Here is a 16,276-nt window from a genome sequence, read left to right on the forward strand (position 1 = left end):
GTTACTTCCGTATCTACTCCCTTGGCCACTGAGCTCAGCCAACTTAAATTTGGCATGTGTTCCCTGCATTAAAAGTGTCAAAGATGGCGGCTGCTCTCTCCGTGCCAAAGCTCCTGCCCTCTCGAACCCACTGGTTTTAAATACCTGGTTGTTTTCCGCTTAAGTGCTCCTGTGGCAGTTTCATGTCTGGTCTTCTTTCCACAGTTTCTTCTTTTTGAGACTAGAGATGGGATGTCCCATTGCTGGGCTAGCCATGCGCCCTACAAACCTAACATTACATTTGCGCAGCCTTGCCTTACTCCATATCAATGAGGTCAAGCAAAGCCATGCAGGGTGGTTTTGCATCACCTCATAGATATGATTGAAAGGCTGGCGCCACCGGAGAGTCATACTCACAGGAGAGGTCATGCCTTGGACCTGGTCTTCGCAGACGCACAACTAGTAGTGGTCAATGATATCCTATGTCAATACTGGACTGACCACTCACTGGTTGCCTTCTCTCTCTGCCTGGGGGAATACTCCTCGGGGGAGGCCGGCGCCGGACAGGCTAAATTGGGCAGACCTTGGTCTCGACTTCTAAACTCATCGTCGCTGCCTACCTTACTACCAGATAATTTCTGTCTGAGTAATTCGGCGGAGGAAAGTTATATCACCTTGTGCCGGTCCATCACGAATACGTTGGACAAGGTTGCGCCTCTCCGTAAGTCTCGAGGTAGATTGAACCGGGCTTGTCCCTGGTATACGGAGGAGCTGCGGCAGCTGAAGTTGAGCTGCCAACGAGTCGAGAGAGCCTGGAGGAAGCAGTACTCGGACTCAGCGAGGGCTTCGTTTAGGCTGGCACTGCAGGAATACAAGGTGCAGATCAGGCTGGCTAAGGTGGCTTTTCTGGAAAACACCCTGAACCAGGCGCCCAACAAGTCACAAGCCCTGTTTAAAATCGTCAGGGACTTGACCCACCCCGTGTGCGTGGCCAACACTGTCCCTGCGTCGCAGGCCTTGTGCGACTCCCTGGCGAGTGCCTTTGAGGAGAAGATCGCTAAGATCATGGAAGGCTTAAAAAACCCAGTGCCTCCTGCTCTCGGCTTGGGAGTTCCGGCCAGCCTGTCCAATCGACCCCGGCCGGATGTCTCTGACTCCGGCTTGGGAGCTCCGGACGGGTCACCCAGTCGACCCCTGCTGAGTGGGAATGCCCTCGGTTTGGAGGCTTCGGGCGTCGTGGCCGGTCAAACCCCGGCCACGACGCCGGGTGGGCCTGCCTCTTGTCAGGCAGCCCGGGCAGCCCCGGACACTTCGCCCAGTCGATTCCAGCCGAGTGGTCATGCCTCCAGCTTGGGAGCTTCGGAAGCTGTGTCCAGTCGACCCCAACTAAGACACTTCTCCATTCCCTCCTTTGAGGAGTTTTGCAGCCTGGCACGAACGGTGTCATCGGGTTCTCCGCTTGATCCATTGCCACCCAAATTCTGGAAGACATTTCAGGCGGAACTCTTCCAGCCTCTGTACTCCATCTGCCTCCAGTCTTTGGACTCGGCAACAGTTCCCGAGTGCTGGAAGCTGGCAGTCGTGTCACCACTGCTTAAGAAACCGACTCTGGACCCCGCCTGTCTTTCCAACTATAGGCCGATCTCCTTGCTCCCTTTTCCTATTAAGATCGTGGAAAAGCTGGTGACCCGCTCCCTTTCGGGCTTCTTGGAAGAAATCGGGTGGCTCGATGAGACACAGTTTGGTTTCCGTCCAGCGCATGGGACAGAATCCGCACTGGTAACCGTACTTGACAATCTTCGTTCGCGTGTCGATAGTGGTCGGGCAGCCTTTCTGGTGCTGCTCGACATGTCGGCCGCGTTCGATACGGTTTGCCATCGGACCCTCATCAGGAGGCTGGAGGAGTGTGGGGTCACAGAGGGGGCAAGAGACTGGCTGGTATCCTACCTTAACAACCGGCAGCAGATGGTCGCGCTTCCTCCTTTTCGATCGGAGTTGCGGAAAGTAGGGCAGGGGGTCCCACAGGGCTCGGCCATCAGCCCTATACTTTCCAATCTTTACCTCCGCCCTCTGGTCCAGCTTATAAAATCTTTTGGTATCTCGGCTTTTAATTATGCTGATGATGCCCAGCTGGTCTTCTCCCTGGAAGGAAATAATGCGGTCCCACTGGAGACGTTCCATCGCTGCATGGCAGCTACAGTGGATTGGCTTCGGGCCAATTCCTTGCAATATAACAGCACAAAGACCGAGGTGCTCCATTGCTCCATGGACCGGATTCCTCGGGTACTTCCGGAGAACTTCTGGCCTTCTACTTTCCCCTAGACAGTGTCGGCCGCGGAGTCAGCTGGTAACTTGGGGGTGATTTTCGACCCAAATTTACAGCTGGACATGCATGTTAATAAGACCATCTCCTCGTGCATGATGCTGTTACGCATGCTGCGTAAAGTCTTGCCCCTTCTCCCTGTACAGGCCAGGCCGGAAGTAGTGCGCAGGACCATACTGAGTCGCTTAGACTACTGCAACGCGCTGCTTCTGGAGGCCCCAAAAAACCTGCTGGGGAAGTTACAACGGGTGCAGAACATGGCCGCTAAGCTGGCTCTCTCTCGCCCTAACCTTAGCTCCGCCACCTTAGCCTTAAGGGACCTACACTGGTTGCCGGTGCACTTGCGTGTATTGTATAAAGCGGCGTGCCTAGTGTTTAAGGCGGTACATCGACAGGGCCCAGTGCCACTGCAGAATATGTTCACTTGGTACTCTGCCTCGCGGCCCCTTCGCTCTTCTTCGGCACAATTGCTTGTGGTTCCGAGGTTCCAGAGAGTAAGGATGGGTGGCCGCTCGTTTAGTGTCGCAGCGGCCAAACTCTGGAACTCCCTGCCACTCCCTTCGAGAAGTCAAAGGGACTACTTCCCGTTTAGGAAAGCCCTAAAAACGCATCTTTTCCCTAGGAATGTTTGAGCAGTGGAAGTGTTGTTGACCGGATCTCAAGCGCCAGGATGCCCTTCGGGCGACAGGACCGCGCTATACAAGTATACCTACAATACACAACAATACAATACAATTGAAATGCACTAATTATGAACATCATAGCACTATACAATAAATATGGTATGTTCAAAATTTAATTTAGCGCTTATACAGGTGTCCTGGCGCTGAGAGAGGTGTAGAACTGAATTAGGAAGGAACAAAATGAACTCTAGTGCTCTATTAGCCAGGTGTTCAAGGCTCTCCAAAAGCACAAGAGTTCAAATGTTCTGATGAATTTCACAGTGTTTGCATTCCACAGTTTGACAGCTGATACTGAAAGGATCTATCACCCAAAAGAGACGATTACACGTTGAAACGTCCAATAATTATCCATTATTAGAGCGAAGAGTACTGTTGGTGACATTTGGAGTACATTTCTTTCTATAGTAGATGGGTCCAGTGTGATAAAAGGCTCTGTGGAAATGACAGAGGGATTTTTTGTAATCCTCTTATCCAAAGGAGGAAAATGAAGTGTATCCAATAAAGCAGAGACAGGTGTGTAAGCAGGTAAGCTTAGAGCTATTTTAGCTGCATTATTTTGAATGCACTGGAGACTTTTCTGCAGCCCTACAGAAGCTCCCCGAAAAAGTGAGTAGCAGTATGTCATGTGGCTCAGAATGGTTGCTGCTACCACCACCTGACATATGGAAAAGTAAAGGAGTGGCAACATTTTCCTCAAATCTTGAAGCAGAAGAAAGCAAGTGGATGAAAAAGTAGGTATCCGTTTTTCAAGGGATACATCTAACTCCAGATCCTACTTCTTAGTTGGACCAGAATGATCTGACCAAGATCGGGGCAAAAATGAGGAAGGAGATGCTGCACAGAATTAATCTGGTTCATCCACAGCTCCTCAGTTTTGTCAAAATAGATTACAGCAAAAAGAACAATTGATGGAGAGAATGCTGAACAATGTCAAACACCCACCCCAGTCAGACATCTGGACATAAATCCATTGTTTTGAAGCTCACCACGCCATTCCAGTTTGGACCCAGCCACATGCCTATCAGTCTCAACTCTGCTTCCCATGGGAGCATTCCAGTCTGAACTGCCAGTCCAAATCTGGGCATACCCATCCCAGTGGGGTAACAAAAGCAAAGTGAACAAATGATGCTCGGAGTGATGAACAATGTCAAACACTCACCCCAGTCAGATATCTGGGTCTAAATCCATTGATACCCCGAAACTGGTTCTAGAATGCTCATTTCCAATCCAGGGAGGACCTATTCTGGCAGTACGGGATGGGGTGTTCCTATGGGGAGCAGGGTCAAGACTGATGCCACATGCAAATGAGTCTTGACCCTGCTTCCCATGGAAAAAATCCAGCCCAAACTGCCATGCCAAGTCCTCAATGAACTGGAAGCAAGCATCCTAGGACTGGTTTCAGGGTATCACCCCTCTTCAGCAAGGATAGCTTAAATCCAGTGGCATGGTGAGCACGGGATACGTGTCTGGGCATTCCCATCTCACTTGGGATGACAAAAGCAAAAATAACAATTGATATATGGAATGCTGAACAATGTCAAATACTCACCCACAGTCAGAGATCTAGACATCATTGCATCATTTTTATTCTCAGCACGCCATCCCTGTTTGGACCCAGTCATATGTAAATCAGTCTTGACTCTACTTCTCATGGGAACAGTCTAGCATGAACTGCCAGACCAGGGACTCCTGTCAGACTTAACAATAGTTGACTGTAAAGGATACACAGGAACAGAGATGCTTGATCCCAAATCCACCCGGAGAGCAACTCAGAGCTTAATTCACAAGTCTCTAAGAATGCTATCAAGGGGGAAGGGGGAAAGTGGATAAAATAACAAAAGAGAGAAGAGACTGTTCTGATGGGTTCCTCTGGTTGGTCCGTCCCGCAGACTTCACCGTCGGTGCAACATGTAGGCAAGGGACAACATTAACATACCAAGTCTAATCTACTCTATGTTATTTGCTTCTCTTCTGATCTAATCTCCTTACCCTGAATTCTCAGAAACCTTGCTCCTCTTCTATTCACTTCAATTAGTTTTTTCTTCAATGTATTTTATTTGGTCTGGACTAGGTCTCTTTTCCTTTAAAATAAGAACTCTTATTATTAGTTTTAGTGTTTTCTATTTAATTTTCTACCCTACCTCTCCCTATTGAGTCCTACTCACTTTTTCCTTGACTTCTTTATTATTTTCAGCTACGTGTTTTTCCTGTATCTTCTTCGCAGCCCTTTTTCTGTTCTGCCTGTCCACTCCTATAAATCTATAATACAGACACACTAGCGTTAACCTCTTTGACCTAAGGAGATATACCACTTTATTAAATGAAGTAGTTCTAAACTTACTATGTAGTTGGTTATTCTCTTGTCTATTACATTCTTCACCTTTTTTCTCTCAATCTTCTTTTTGTTCCTTTATTTTACAGATTCTTCCTACTGCAGTTAAGCCAGTTGAATTGCCCTGTTCCTGAATGCTGGCTATTGCGGTAAGTATTGGCTTATTAACACTTGAACTGTTACTTAAAACTGAGGCATGAATTACTTCATGAAAATAACTTGTGACACTTAGCTTTCATCTGTTTTCTGCTTCACAGACGAGCCGAAGATTAATTGCCCTTCTTTCCGTCAGCAGCTGACACCACAGTCGAGTGAAGCCGAGAGGCGCCGTTCTCACCCTCACGCAGCACGTCACAAAAAAAACTCCGTCTTCCTTGCCGACTGTGAAAATCTCTTCTTGGAGGTAAATTATGCTCAAACGGTTAACTCGTAATTTAACTACCTTTGAGAAAGCCTAAATATGCGCTTACAAGCACAACTATGGACGTGAACCTCCAGTCACGAAAAACACTCCTGAACTCCGTAATTCTCTCGGTGAAGTGCGCAGTTCTAACAAGCGCGCACTTCACCTGGGCTCCGCCGTGTTTACGGCGGAAAGCTAGACTGCTGACTCTAACTCATTTTTGGCGACCATTCTAAGGCGCCATTGCCGAGTTAGCTCTGCCCTACTGCACTGTCTTTGTTGTAGAGTACTGTAACCTTCCTTCTTGTGCATCAAAACTCCGATTTGGAGTCTGGGAGTCCTGACAACTCCCTGGAGTGGAAACAAGCATCCTAGATTTGGTTTTTAGGCATTGCCCTTCATCATCCAGGATAACTTGAATCCAGCAGCATGACAAGGATGTGACCCACTTCTGAGCATATCCATCCCACTTGGGGTGATAAAAGCAAAAAGAACAAGTGATTGCCAGAATGCTGAACAATGTCAAATACTCACCCCCCTTTTAAGGGATCTGGACCTAAACCAATAGTTTTTTTATCACTACTCCAGTTTGGACCCAGCCATATGAAAATCAGTCTTGACGCCGCTCCCCATGCCAACAGTCCAGCCCGAATTGCCAGGCTATGTACTCCCTGGACTGGAAACAAGCATCCTAGGATCGGTTTCAAGGTATCACCCCTCATCAGCCAGGACAACTTGAGCCCAGTGGCATGGCAAGCACCGGACCAATGTCTGGAGCTACCAGGTAAATCCTGATACTGTGTTATAATGCAGTTCTACATTGTTTTCTGAAAACAATATACCACCATGGGGAAAACATACTCTAAGTTTTGGACTTGGCCCTAACTGCAGGGTCCTCCCATTCTTCACTCAAACTCCTGTTGTTGGCTTTTGGTGCACTTTACCACTGTTAACCAGTGCTGTAGTGCATGTGCTCTTACTCCTAAACATACAGAAATTTGCATAAACCAAATTGGCACATTCAATGTACTTTTAAGTCCCTAGTAAAGTGATGCTACATATACCTAGGGCCTGTAAATTAAATGCAACTAGTGGCACTGCAGCACTAATTGTGCCACACACTTAAGTAGCCTTTTAAACATACCATGTCTACCATTGCAGCATGTGTGTGCAATTTTATACTGTCATCTCGACCTGGCAAAATAAACCTTTGGCAAGGCCTAAACGTTCCTTTGTAATACATAAATCACCCCTAGGGTAGGGCCTAAGCAGTCCATAGTGTACGGTGCAGTGAATATAAAAAGTGGGACATCTACTATTAACTTTGACATGTCCTTGCAGTGACATCTCTCCGTTTTCCATTACTGTAGGGCCTACCTCTTGCATTGGATAGCATTGTTTTACCTTATTACATTTAACAAGTGCTAACTTTCAATTGGGAGCAGGCAGGAATATCGAGTTTGGGATCTAAATATTTATATTTTAAAGCCCTATTTAATGGTAAAGTTAGTATTTTGTTATCTCAACCATTTGGTGCCTGCTGTTTGTTCTTAGGTCACATGACTAGGTTTAGCTGGCAGTTGGTCATTGTGTATTACTCCAAGACAGTGAGACAAAGGGAGAATAGGTGTTGGCAGGATGGGCCATCTCTGACTTAAAAGGGGTTGGAGCTGTCACCAACCACACTTGCACATCACAAAGAATATGCCTCAGCACACTCACAAAGGGCTCCACACGAGTATTGTTTGCCCCCAGGATATTTCGGGCCAGGGCAGGAAAAAAGGAAACTCCAGACACCTTAGAATGTCCCCTTTTTAAAAGTGGGCACCAGCTATACATTGTGGACCCTCAGACCCAACTCATCAGTACACAGCTTCTTAATGTTCTATCTTTTAGGGAACATTAATTCACAATGTGCATTGTCCGTTATCTCTCTCTGTAGAATGAGGTGAGATATAACTGAAAATCTTATTAAAAATATTATATTGTAAGTGTGAGAAAATTGCCCTTTTGCATGGTTACACCCATTTTGTTGCTTTAATTTCATTGCTGCTTTTCAGAATGAGCACAAAGGAGTACTGCTGTTTAGTGTTGTGCTCAGACCCATACAAGATGTAAAAAATAGCTAATCCTTCATTGGAATATATAACTCTCCTGTAAAGTCATAGTATATGGTGTAAAAGCTACACCCCTGGCAGGAAAAGTTAAATGTCACCTGTGGACTGCAGCACTTATTGTACAGTCCACTACTGTGACGGGCAAAACATTGCTTCTGGCCTACAGTTGGAGCAGTTTAAACCTACAGCTTGACTTGTCAGAATTACCCTTTTGATATGGGATGACTTTTCTTTCAAATACTAATGTCACCACAATGCTGTCCTTTTAGCCCATAAGGTAGGTTGTATGGTATTAAAAAGAGGAATATGTAGACATGTAATGATACCAAGTCGCTGCAGTGACATGCCTAAAAGCTATTTTAACTGTGGAAGGCTTTAGCTGTTCCATGAGAAAACTTGAATACAGATTAAATATGAATGCAACCTACCTTATGGGCTAAAAGGCCAGCATTGTGGTGACATTAGTATTTGAAAGAAAAGTCTTTACATATCAAAAGGGTAATTCTGACAAGTCAAGCTGTAGGTTTTAACTGCTCCAACTGTAGGCCAGAAGCCATGTTTTCGCCGTTACAGTAGTGGACTGCACAATATGTGCTGTAGTCCACAGGTGACATTCAACTTTTCCTGCCAGGGGTGTAGCTTCTACACCATATACTATGACTTACAGTCGAGTTATATATTCCAATGAAGGATTAGCCTTTTTTTACATCTTTTATGGGTCTGAGCACAACACTAAACAGCAGTTCTCCTCTGTGCTCAGACTGAAAAGCAGCAATGAAATTAAAGCAAAAAAATGGGTGCGACCATGCAAAAGGGCAATTTTCTCACACTTACAATATAATGTTTTAAATAAGATTTGCAGTTATATCTCACCTCATAACGGACAATGCACATTGTGAATTAATGTTTCCTAAAAGATACAAGCAAACCATATGAAAACAATCAAGCAGATTTGAGAAAGGAAACTAATATTGAATTTATGCAGACTAGAACAGTAAACAAATGAACATCTATTTGCTTCCTGCTGAAACAAAATGATGTGAAACAATGTACTTGAGCCCATAAAGGCGAATGTGTAGAATGAAAGTTGCTTCCTGCCTATAACAGTGGCTGTTCAAGGTCATTCCTGCGGATAGGCAGTGAAATCCACCACAGTTATTGGCTGTTAATCAAGGCTATGACCGGCATCCTATAAAATGATTGAATGCCTCTCATATGTTCTACTGGGGTGTCTAAGTTAATCTTCTGCTGCTCACAGTGCTTTTGACTCTCATGCTTGCCCTTTTTCATTTGATTTCCTTCACATCATCAGACAATCCCTGAGCCATTCATACCGTGATCCCGTGCTTTCAAGGACATGACAGCAGTAAATGCTTTCACCATCAGTGCGTTTATGCACAGAACCATTTCAAGAGTTTCAAAAAAGAATAGTTACAAGTTGCCATAAAAACCTAAAAATGAAAAAGAATAGCGTAATAAACTCCACTTGCATTCCCTCAATTGTGAATATTAATGAGGTAAGTGACTCCTAGTACTGGTAAAACGTGGCAATGTGAATACTCTGAGAGTCAAGCCATCACTGCTGAGACCTACATGCAACTTGTCCGTCACAGGTATACATCACTCAAGAGCTGACTCTGTCTTTTATTCTTCTGAAGTTGATAAAATGAGTACCACTAACTTAAGAAATCTTCCTACCCGGTAGCAACAGCACTATACCAGCCAGATTCATCAAAGGAAAATCGGCTCGCAAATGGCCAGATTCTGAGAATCTGGCCCTTTGCGAGCGCTATTTTTGCATTTGGGATTCATCATCCCAAATGCAAAAATCGCATTTGTAGAAATCGCAAATTTGCGTATAATTGCATTTAAGGAATCTCAATTAGAGATTCCTTAAATGCAATTCATGAATCATTTAAAAATTGCGATTTCGCAATCTGGGGCCGCTATTTACCGCGAAGTCCGACTTCGTGGTAAATAGCGAAAACTTAGAAAAATGCACTTATGTGTATTTTTCTAAGTTGTATGTTACACACACACATGTCCTTTGGACATGTGTCTGCGCAACACCAGTGTACATGAGCATTTCCTTTGGACACCCTGGCACCCTTGAAATCGCTTCCTTATTTGCGATTCGCTAATTGCAAATCGCAAATAAGGAATGACTCCCCATTCATTCCTATGGATGGGCCTTTAGGCCCATAGGAATGCATGGGAATGCCATTCCTTATTTGCGATTAGCAATTAGCGAATCGCAAATAAGGAGGCAGTAGAAATCGCTATAATTATGCGATTACTACATGAATCCCGTTTTGCGAGTCTTTAATAGCGATTCCTTAATAATCGCTATTAAGGACTCGCAAAACAGGACTTTGATGAATCTGGGGGTTAATCTGCTAAATCCACAAAAGTAAATAAATGATAAGATAATAAATGGTTAAGTGCTACGAACTCATTAATAGGAAGGAGACGAAATCAGTTCATACAAAAAAATCTGTGAAATAAGATCTTCATAAACATGAGCAAGACAGGTGTGTAGAGCACTAGAATGTGCACCCCCATATGAGGTGGAGATTCATAAACAGTCGGGATTATTTAGGCCCTGTCCCAGGGTGCATGACACGCTTTCATATTGCTTCTATGTATCATCTTCCAGAGTGCAATACCTGTGTAGCTTCAGGAAGTAGCCAGGAAATCTTTATAAGCTGGGACTGCATATGACTGACAAGCAGGCATCATTCAATCATCCTCATACTTCAACATTATCTAAAGCTAACTTCATATTGTTGTGCTTCATACAAGTTCCACAATGCGGTTTCAAAACTGGGAACTGCACTAAAGTGGAGCCGAAAATCAACATCCTCAAAACTTACAACTCATCAGAAACTATGTTTTGATATCACAGATGAAAGCCTGCAGATGCCTGCTTCCCGTATACAGGATCCATATGACAATCTTAAAACTGGTGCGGTATCTATTCCCATGCACATCCAGAAAGTCAACTGTCCAAGAGAACACCGTTCTTCCTCACAGTCTCAGGTGAAATCTGCCAGGTCAGGTGTCATCTGCCATTTTTTCTTCCAACGCAATTACCAGCGTGCCAGAGATACTGAGGCAAGCAAAAAAGGCAATTATATCGGGTCAAATAAAGACAACTCCTTGATGAGAATTGAGTGCACCACAGCAACCTTAGCCCATGATGGACTGAAAATGTACTTGGAAATGATGCTCAGTTTCTGAACTGTCAGTGGATGAATTATATTGCTAGCAAATGCCAAAATACTGGAGTCTTTTGAGGATTTACAGTAGATATGTGTTAACACACTAGCTTTTGAAACCATAACACGTGAGGAAGTAAACAGTTTAGGATTATGGTAGTAGTGTTTAAATGTATCCCACAAAGTATAAGAACCAAGTGAGCATGTATGGCATGTCAAGAGCAAACTGAAAGATTTCAGGAAATAGGGAACAGAAAAAGGATAGATGGGGCGAAGGAGTAAAAATAAATGGAGGGCAGAAACCACAAAATTAGAGATGACTACGTGGGCATCAGAAGTGGAAATTTAGGGATTCTAATTCTCAAACAAATACAAAAAGAAGATAAGCATTGAGCGTGTGGTGCTAGAAGGGAGGAGATTGGAGTGAGGAAACAGAAAATAGTGTACAGAAGAAAGATCGATCATCCAGAGTCTTCTGTCAAGGAAAGGAAGAATAAAACACAGGGGACAACAGTGCAGTGGGTGAGAGAAAGGGTAGGCGAGTAGATTTATGTGAACATTTAAGAAAAACAAACTTGTAGAATGTAGTGCCGAGATACAGGCATTTCATATATTAGATTCTAAAATTTGGTGACTGCCAGTTATCTTGGAAATTTTTAGGAAATAATGTAATAGAAATTAATTATCACATTTAAAAATTTAAGTGAGATCTTCCAAAAGCAAATCATGTGTGTTGGTTATTTCAGAGGGGATGGGGCAACCATAATTTGCAACATGCCAATCATAAAAAAAAAACTTTTTTATTAGAATTTCCTCCATTTGACAACCGTGAAACATGGGACTGTGCTTGAGTAATAGTAAATTAAATCGTGATCATGAGGGCTGTTCGTACATATATGGCATGTCAACGTTTTAACCCCGAAAGTAGCGCAAATGTAAGGTGCATCAGAGCGGTTTTTTTTTTAGGACTATAGAGGGATGAGTGGACAGCCAAATGAGCTTTCGGAGTCGAAACGTCGACGTGCCATATATGTCTGCACAGCCCTCATGATCATGATTTCATTTACTATTGGATCTTGCAGCACATGTGCAAAAAGAAACAGGACAACACTATTTCAAAATGTCCCCTCCCCTTTTTATTCTACATGTATTTGTCTTGTATATCGTGTACTGTTCATATCACTTAATCACTATATGTCACTTTATTCACCGTGGACACTTATTGTTTGTTGATGCAATTGAATTTGTTATTTTGACAGCCATTAGTATTTGATACTCATTTAGAATATACTATTGATTTCTATTTCGTGTGTGTTTTTTCCTTTTGTGAATTATTTTTCCTTTTTGTGAATCAGTGAAAAAGTAATTGCTCTCTGTATCCATAAACAGTACCCTAAGCAATTGTTTATATCCCGACAGAACCAATTGTTTTTGTTTGATTTCACTTTGCATGAGCCAATCCAGCCTGAATTTACAAGGTGGGTTGAGAGTGACTCCACCGCCTGCAGGGGATATGTAGGAGATCCACAGGACCACATTTCCCTCCTTTCTAGGGGCGGGGGAATTTTCAGTGACCTCCCATCAGATACTTTGCATGTGCACTATTGTGTAATACAATGTGAGTGCAGGCAAAGGGATTGCTCACGTGCAGAGGATCATGCCTTTGAGATTGCATCAGTGCATATGTACAACGTTCGGTACAGAAGCGGCAGTGCAAGCATCAGCATCCCCAACTTTAATATCAAAGTATCAAGGGGTGGAAGAAAGCAGGAGCACATTCCTGTTAAGCCTCTTGGGCACTCAGGGGCCAGATGTATGAAGCATTTTACCAGTAGCATATGGCCCATCGGAGAGACGTTTTAAGGCATGGGCAAAGTGGGCTCTGGCCCAGGGCTCCAGCCTTTTAGGGTCCCCCCCCCCCCCCATAGAGCCAACTTGTTTCAGAAGAGAGTCTTGCCCTGAACACCTTTAATAATTCTCAAACAGATTGTTTTAAATACTGTCTTTGCAGAGAAATGTGTTTATTTCATGTAACAGGCATAAAACGTGTGTTTTAGATGACAATACGACCTCACAGATGAGAAATGGGAGGTTGTCACAGACATTATTCGCGGTAATATTGGTGAGCCGCTGCTCTGGTACAATTTAAAAACACATGTCGCTATCCCTGAACATTAGGTACAAACACATTTAGAAATTGTACCAGTGTGTCTTATCAGTTACTCAATAAGTGTCGAAGACAATACTTTTCCTGGCGGACAAAGATTTCAGAATAAAAACAGCTGTAAAAAAACACACATCCGGATCGTCAAGTGCAAATAAAAGCCTCATAGCAGTTTTGATAGTGAACACAGAATATTTTTTAAAAAGCGGCTTATGATAGGCAATACGGAGGTGCAAGTACAAAGGACAAATAAGTAAAAAGTGCTCAGTGCTCTGCTTCGAAATTCCAAAACATGGGCAGTGGATAGATGGGTGCTTTTTTATCGAGGGGAAAGCCACCAGTATATGTACGATACCTAGTCTTAACCTGGTAAGGACATACTGGTGGGCTTGCTTAGTAACCACCTTCAGATATTTTGAAAAGCCAGGGCTATTCAGATTGTAAGAATAGTAAAATTGATGGGTGGTGAGCTTGCTGGTGGCCTCACCCCGCAATACAGCTTTAGCCTCCAAATCAATATTTTTAAGTTCCTTTTGGAGATATCAGTTGCACTAGCGGGGTCTGCAGAGACATCCAGGTCAAATATGTCTCTGAATGAAGTTATGACATAATTAAGCCATGGGATCAGGTTACAGTTATCCAGGCGTAGGCAATCATTGATAATTCTCCTGGTAAAACCAGTTTCTTCCTTAGCCCAAATCGATCGCCAGGCCATTAGCGGTCTTAAACCAATAAGGTCTGTCAAAAAGACCAACCCAACTTCCTGGTGTACCAATCCATTAGGGGCAGATGTTGGGAGACAAAGAAGTCTTTTTAAGAAACTATTTCCCTCCACTTGCAGGTCCCCGTGCCGGCAATGGCCCCAGACACCTCAACCATAAAGTGCAACTGGGGCACATCTATGGCGATAGACGTGCAACATATTGCTTGTACGTCTACTTCCTAGTTTGGAGGCAAATTTGAAGACACCAAAAGCACTTTTGCCCATCTTGGCCTTATCATTGGATATTTCCTGAGCCCACATGCCATTGCTATGTAAAGTAATGCCAAGATAGCAGAATTTATCGACCACTTGCATTTTCTGGTCTTCAATCTGAAATGTTCGTAATTTCCTGACCTTTTTCCCGCACGCCATAATAAATGTTTTAGAATTATTAATCCTTAGTTTCCTCCCCCTAATGAAATCCGAGAATCTGTCCATTAGTCTCTGCAGACCAATAGGAGTTCTAGAGAGGAGGACCGTGTCGTCTGCATAAAGCAGCACGGGGGTCGCATGGCCCTCAACTAGCGGTGCATCAGAATTAACAGATTTCAGCTCGGAATGAATGGCATTGATGAAAAGGGAAAAAAGTAGTGGAGCAAAAACACATCCTTGTCTGATACATGATTTGACCTTGATGTCATTGGTGCATTCCCCCGCTTGACCAAATCGAATCCGGGCTGATAATTTGGAATACAATCTGGCCAAAAAGTTAATGATGGCGGTTGGGGCCACCAGTTCTAATAGTGTAGACCACAGTAACTCATGGTCCACCAGGTCGAATGCGCTAGACAGGTCCGCAAAGCAAAGAAACAACGAACCATGCTTGGCCCGTGTGTATTTGCCTATAATCAGGTCCAGATTAATGCACTGTTCAATAGTACCAAGGCCCTTGCGAAACCCGTACTGGGAATCTGCTAGGATACCATTGTCCTCGGCCCACTCCTCCAGACGCCCCAACAGAACCCTACTCATTATTTTCATGGAGGAGTCTAGAAGGGAGATAGGTCGATAGTACTTAGCCTCGCATCTATTTCCCTTCCTGTATATAGGGATAATTATAGACTCACCCCAGGTAGAGGGGATGCTTTCCATAACTGCCGCATTAAAAACTTTAGTCAAAAAGGGAGCCCATAGTGTTATATCGGCTTTATACAAGTCAACGGGCACCCCGTCTGGCCCCGGAGCCTTCCCTCCCTTACTATTACATATGGCTTTCTCCACCTCTGTGACTGTAATATCTAGGGGTAGTTTTTGGCTATAAACTTCAGGCCCAGGGTATAAGACAGCATCTCCCCCTGGGTTAAAAATGCCAGAAAAATGCAGGACCCAACTTTCCTCGCTAACCTGGGCTGTTAAAACAGGGAATTCCTCCATTTTAAGAAAGAGGCTATTCACAGTATCCCAAAAGAGCTTACTATCAGGAAGCTCTGCCACCTTAGAAAGGTTGTCCCCGGCTTCCTCACGTAGCTCTTGCTTCCTACGTTTCAAGTGGTTTTTATAGTTTGCCCTGAGAACTGTGATAGCTCCCTTGTCCCTAGTGCTACTTGTTAGAGCTTTCTTTAAATCTTGTAGGGACTTGGTGCAGGCTCCATCAAACCACCCTACGTTTACCCTCTTTCTACTGGCCTTGGCAGTTGTTAATATCTTTTTGTTTAACTCGTTAATGTTCTTAAAACCAGCAAGAATGCATGCAGGGCCTGCATTGACATCTAAACAACTCTGCAGCTCCTGTAAGCTAGCCGCCACAATTTTAATCAGCAGACTCTCTGAATTGTCGCTGCACCACTTAATCCTAAAACCATTTGGCCTACAAGGGGCTATTTCGGCAACAGTCCTTCGAGGAGCTTGGTCCTTCAGTCCCCAGATGAAAATGGACATGGTGATACAATTATGGTCGCTGTAGGCCAAGTCTAGAATAATCGGGACATCACAGTAAATACTAATAAGACTTATTATATACTAGCACTTATTGTATCAGGAACACCTGTCATGAGTGTTGTGTGAGGTCGGTATAGATAGGTATTTCCACACTTTTGTTTCGGTAAGCAACCTGCTAGGAAGGGAAGTAGCATTGTATTCTGCTAGTGTAGTTGGCAACGACCTTCTTTATATGAGTGTATTTTCTCACTCACATCGTCAGGTCTGGCTGGTGTAGAGCACTACCCAGCCTTGTTAGTGTGTTGATCTAGTATACTATTGGGAGTCATATTGGGGGTTGTCAATCAATTTAGTCTCTATGGTAGTGAGATATGTTCTTCAATCTGGAGAATTATTTATGTTTGGGCGGACCCGTG

Source organism: Lissotriton helveticus, chromosome 1_1, assembly GCF_964261635.1.
Source record: "Lissotriton helveticus chromosome 1_1, aLisHel1.1, whole genome shotgun sequence".
Taxonomy (NCBI): domain Eukaryota; kingdom Metazoa; phylum Chordata; class Amphibia; order Caudata; family Salamandridae; genus Lissotriton; species Lissotriton helveticus.